Raw genomic sequence first — 6,196 nt, forward strand, 5'->3', positions numbered from 1 at the left:
GAAGATGGGGCTGAATCAGTTTTGCCAGGAATCCTGAGGAAATGTGGCTAAAAGAAAGTCCCATACTCATGGGAGAGCAATGTCTGTGCGCCAGTCTTCTCAGATCTTGCACCTCTATATCGAGGAGTCTTTGTTTGAGTAAGGCGAAAGCCTTCTGCTCAGACAAAAGTACCAAGTCATCAAAACTAAAGCCGATTATAGAAATTTTTTTCTCTATATTAATCAACCAAGTCGATAGATGGGATTCAGTTAACATGTGCACCACAAGACTGTTTGGGCCAGATCTAAAATGAAGGCGCAGCCAAAATTTGAAGGTTATGGTCCATGCCATCGTAATTAACCGTCTTTGGGTTGTCTCCAGGCACATAGCTGCATATGGTACGCAAGCTGGTAGCCCCAAGATTTTCTTTAGGAACTTAGATTGAACACGTTCTACAGCTTCATTACAAGCTGAGACCCAAATTGGGATACCATAAAGCAGTTTGGCGGGTATTTTATGGTTAAATACTTTAAGAGCAGTGGGAATATATTGATGTCCTTTGGTGTAAAAGAAACGGGCAATAGCAAGGGCGTTGTTAGTTGATGACTTAACTGCTTCTTTAATATGTGTAGCCCAGCTGTTAGTATAATTGAAATAGATGCCCAGGTATCTATGGCTTTTGACTTGTTCAATTTTTTTCCCCTGTATAACCCACTTAATGGGCTTCCAACTTTTCTCGAACACAATGATTTTGGATTTATCGAAGTTCAGGGACAACTTGTTCTTATTGCAATAAGCAAGAGCTTGTGCAAGCATCCTTTTCATCCCCATTTCTGAAACAGGCCTTGATGCAGAACAGAACCTTTATTGGCCTACATAAAACCAACAGGATAAAACCTCCTCAAGGTAAGATTACATCGGTAGGTCTTAAAGCACCAGTATTAAGAAGAGTTCCTTCCACCCAAAACCTTAGCCCCCCAAAAACACCCACCCAGCAGCCTGTACAGTAACTTCTGGTGACTTTTCAGCTTGGGGAAACCTGACTGCATTCTCAGAATGGGTGATCCTGGACAGGAGAGGCTCAGTCGGAAGGAGTCGGGGAGGTGAGTGGAGGGGGCAGCGTCGGGTTTTCGCAGGCAAGAAAGGAGGTGAGCAAGAGGAGGACGATGCCGACCAGGAAGCGCTGCTGGAGCTGCCTGGCTTCTGGGGGCGCGAGAGCTGCCCCCCCCCCCGGGGTTTGTAAGCTTTGGGGCGACTCCCTGGGGTGTAGATGCCCTCGTGTCTCGCCTCCGAAGCTGCCGTTTTCTCCCGGGGGAACTTATATCTCTGCAGTCTGGACACGAGCTGCGATTCTGGGAGCTCCCAAGGCAGGGACTCCAACCTGCAGGTGCTTGGGGGCTGCTGCCTGCACCGAGGAGACAACCCCCCTCCTTCCCCACTGCATGGTGGGGGGGTGGAGACGGAGGCGGGCTCTGGCGGGAAGTGACGTCTGGGTTCTCTCTAGGAGGGCAGACGCCTCCTTTCTTTCACACACACACACACAAAGGCGCACGCACGCACATTTTTGCAAGAAGCAGCCCACGCGGACGGAGCAGGGAGCACCCAGAGGGCGACGATGCACCTCCCGGGCTGAAGCACCCGCCGCCGCCTCTGCAGATCCCCCGTTTGCAGGAGCCGGACTGGGACCCCCTCTCGGTGCAAAGGAGGTGAAAAGGTACGGGGGGAATCGGGGAAGGTGGAGGGACCGGAGGAGATCGGCCGGAGGGAGGGAGGGGATCTTCCCACCCCACCCAGCCTCGGAGGGGCTCCTTGCAAAGGGGGTGGGGAGACGCCGGGGAGAGAACCCCCTCCCCCTCCTTCAGGGCTCAGCCGCCGCCCCGTCCACCGCCCCAGAGCCAGGCTCCAGGGTTTTTTATCCTCTAGGCCAGGCCACCTTCTGGCGCCTCCCCCCCCTCCATGCGCCCACCAATTGTGGGGTTGCCAACCTCCAGGCAGGGCCTGGGGAGATGGAAGTCCAGCTGCTGAGCAGGCCACAGACACACACAGAGTGGAACAGACTACCTCGGGAGGTGGTCGATGCTCCTGAATGTAGATATATCAGAAGCAGTAAGAAATTCCAAATCATTAATAGGCAAAAAAGATACCATGGTCTGAAGACACAAGAGCCTGGAAAGCACCAAAATCCAACACACAAACATATATTACCATGCGTGTTTCTAATCCTTCTATAGGTAAAGGTAAACTTTTCCCTTGCTGGAAAGCCAGGGGAATCTGACTCTAGGGCTGCGGTGCTCATCTCTGTTTCAAAGCCGAAGAGCCAGCGCTGTCCGAAGACGTTTCCGTGGTCATGTGGCCGACATGACTAAACGCCAAGGCGCACGGAACGCTGTTTCCTTCCCACCGAAGTGGTACCTATTTATCTACTGGCAATGTCTTGCTTTCGAACTGCTAGGCTGGCAGGAGCTGGGACTAGAGATGGGAGCTCACTCCGTCATGAGGCACACTCGGGTCTCGGACTGCTGAACGACCGACCTTCCACAGCCTGCAGTTCAGCGTCTTTAACCACTTGAGCCACCGCAGCTCCTATACAATCCCTCTATACAAGACAATAAAAATAGGTGTGCCCGGAACTAAAACCTTCACAAAAGCATCCCCGCCCGCCCACCCCGCCACATATACCATATACCCACATATTCAAGATCCAATAACAGATCTCAGCCAACAAATTACCTTTCCATTTTGATGATTGAATCAGGCCGAGGAAGACGAAGTTGCACAAACAGAAAGCCCATTCGAGAGAGTTGCGCGGGAAGTGCGGGGGTGGGGTGGGGCTATGGACTTGGTGCCCATTTTGGCCGGCCGGCTTGACCAGAGAGCTCTGGGTCCTCCAAACGTCCCACAGGTCCAACCCTTCTCCGTAGCACTGAGGACGGCCGAGGGAAGAAGACTCACCTGTTGGATTTCTACTTACTGAAGACGCCACAGACCTCCGATGCTAAAAACAATGGTGTGCGCCCGGCGGGGGAGGGGGATTTGTTTTGAAAGCTGCCTTCTCCTGCTCAGACACCTTGTGAAGCGGGTGCCCTACCCAGAGCCAGAGCAAGACGCATGGTGCCCCCTCTCCAACCTCCGGCTACTTACGATCTCCAGGCAGATCCAGGGAGTCCCGAGACAGGCCTGGCGCTCCCTCTGCTCTGCTCCCCGTCCCATCTATCCGGCCTGCCCGGGTTCTCCAGAACTTGCTGATGGTGCAGCTTGGCCGGGGCATCTGCGCTCGGTGGTGCCCCCGCCAGAAGCGAAATCTAATCTCTTTTCCCCACTTCTGTCACACCATTGCTGCTGCGGTACGACGCGGGGCCTTTTGTTTTTCCCGCCTGGCCAGAAGGCTCCGCCCCACCAAGGGCTTCGCAGGGAGCCGCCTTCCCCCCCCCCGGCCAGGGTGGGGGGGGGCGGTCTGAGGCCGGGGCGGGGGTTGGGGGGGTGAGGAGCTGGGAGTGGCCTACGCGGCAGGAGCTTTTGACGGGGGGAGGGTGACTCAGTCCGGCGCCCCCATGATGGCCGCGCTATAAGTGAGAGGCTCGCTCGCCTAGTGAGCGAGCCGGCCCTGACCAGGGCAATTCTCCTGTGTCTCCTGAGCATATGAAAGTCTGTGATACTCAGTGGTGTGTCTTCATTCTCTTTTATTCTCCATGTGACTGTCTGTGTCTCTCCCCCCGCCCCCAGAGAGACGCCTCTCTTCATAGCCAAGGGACTGAAGGCATCTTTACACAGTCAGAGGTGACCCAAGAGAAAGAGATGGAAGAACAGAGCCCAGAAGGACCTGGAACTGGCAGGACAGTGAGGAAAGGCCCCCGTCCCACCCAAGCTGGGAGTGGTGCTGAATTCTGGGAAAGCCCAGGGCCAGATACCCGTGATCAGCTCACTGCAATCTCAGATGTACATTGCCGGCGCTTCCGGCAGTTCCGCTACCAGGAGGCCGCTGGGCCCCGAGAGGTTTGCAGCCAGCTCCACGGACTTTGCAGCCACTGGCTGGAGCCGGAGAGGCACACCAAGAAGCAGATCCTGGACCTGGTGATCCTGGAGCAGTTCCTGACTCTCCTGCCCCAGGAAATGCAGGGCTGGGTCAGAGGATGCGGGCCGGAGACCAGTTCCCAGGCGGTGGCCCTGGCCGAAGGTTTCCTCCTGAGTCAGGCAGAGGAGAAGAGCCAGGCAGGACAGGTGAGGGGGGTTCCCTCCAGGTATGTCCAATTCAAGCAACGATATCTGGCCTTATCCTAAAAGTTCCCTGCCAGACTTCTGTCCAGGTGTTAATCATCCAAGTGGGAGATTTAATGGCCTCCTTCAGCAGCCTCTTCTATGAGAGAATTTCTGATCCCTCTGGATAAAATGCCAGGTCTGCTGACAGAAGGGTGCAGAGTCTGGGAGTGGGGCAGGATCCATTCCTTGGTCTCTTTCCCATTCCACCTCTTACCCCTCTCCCTCCCTGCTCTCTCACACGTTGGCACTATCCCTGAAGAAAGAAGCTACATTCCCTGAGGCGGAAGGAGCTTCCTTGGAGCAAGGGCAGGGGGCGCAGGCTGTGGAGCGTGGCCACGATGCCCTCTCCTATGGTAAGGACTCGTTGTGCCTGGATACGATTGGGGCACCCAGTGAATTTGATGGGTAGGGAGTCCTGGTCAGGAAAGAAATTAAATACTTCTTCAGACAACACAGAGTTGATTTGCAACACTCAGTGTCCACTAACTGTGATGCCTCGAAAAGGAGATTAGACAAATTCATGGAGGGCAATTCCTCCAAATTATTAAGATAATCACATCTCCGCTTCCTTCTGTAAGAGGAACTCAAGGGGGCTCAAAAGAGAAAAGGGAGACAAAGCTCTTCAGCCTGGTGAATGAAGGGAGCCCCCACCTTTTGGGGCAGCAGAGCTCTGAGAACCAGTCCCTGGTAAAAATCTGGCTTCTCTGCCCATCCTTAAATGGGCACATGACAGTCTGCTGGGGGGAAAACAGGGTGCTGGAGTGGGGGGGGGGCTATGGATGGCCCCAGATGCTTTGGGGAGGGTCTCTGGGAGGGGCTTGGGGTATATGTGGTGTCCTGTTGATGTTTATTTTATTTTTTAATTTATTTTAGACTTTATATCCCGCTCGAACCCCCTTCTCAGGGAGTCTCTGAGCGGCTTACATGTGGTGCTAGTCACACAATTTTATCCTAAATAGGGCCACAGAGTTTGTAGGGGTGGGGTTTCCTACCGGCACCCCTGTGGTGGTGGATTGGCATGCTCGTTCTCGGCTCGGCACTTTGATCGTCCCCGGTGGGCTCCATTTTGATCCGGCGGCAGTTCTTCCTTCGGGCGCACGGTTCCCGCCTTCCTCTGGTTCCAGCAACGTCCTTCCGGCTTTGCTTTACGCCAGCGTCCGACGTCATCATGCGCCCGTCTCGGCAGCAGCCGCCCGGATGTCTCCTCCTTCCTGGCCAGCAGGGATTGCTCCGTTGGGCGCAGCAGCTTGCTGCTGCTGCTGCTGCTGCCGCCGCCGCCCACCGCGCCACGCCACCTTTGATCTCCAGGGCCGATGTCTCGCCGCCGCCATCTCCGCTGCCATCACCGCCGTCAACCACCACATTAGGCAGGGTGCCCCCCACCCTACTAAGGGTGGGTACCCATTTATCTACTTGCAACTAGTTGCTTTCGGTCCGCTGGGTTGCATCTGCCCAAAAGCCCCAGTGGTGAAGTCAGCATCCAACTCTGGAAACTCATTCATGGGAACCCTCTTTTCTGGGCCGAAGGTGATGGTGCTGTGTCCTGCGACATCATTTCCACCCCTTTTCCTTCCCCCCCCCCCCCAGGACAGACAGAGGTCTCCTAGAGGCCTGAAATGTTTTGGCAGTGTTTATAACCCCTGAGGCTCATAGGTACCTGGTGCTTCTCTTCTGCCTCTCCCAGGATGTAGTAAAAAAATGTGTTTAAAAATGTGTCGAGTGTGCGCAGGGCGAGGTTTCACAATCCATGGAAGGGGGCCTGTGAAGCAGGGAACAAGCAAGCAAACTCCCTTCCTCCCTCCTTTGTCTCAGGAACAGGCAGGGAAGAGATGCTGTTGAGCCGTCGACTTTTCAGGAGTGTGGAAACGGCTGCTGCCCCTCCAGTCCAGGTAGGGGAGATGGGGGGGCGGGGGTGGAGAACACAGCCTGGGTCCCTCCTCTGAAATGTACTGGTGTCGA

Source organism: Gekko japonicus, unplaced genomic scaffold (genome assembly GCF_001447785.1).
Source record: "Gekko japonicus isolate JY-2015 unplaced genomic scaffold, Gekko_japonicus_V1.1 scaffold3913, whole genome shotgun sequence".
In the NCBI taxonomy this organism is placed as follows: domain Eukaryota; kingdom Metazoa; phylum Chordata; class Lepidosauria; order Squamata; family Gekkonidae; genus Gekko; species Gekko japonicus.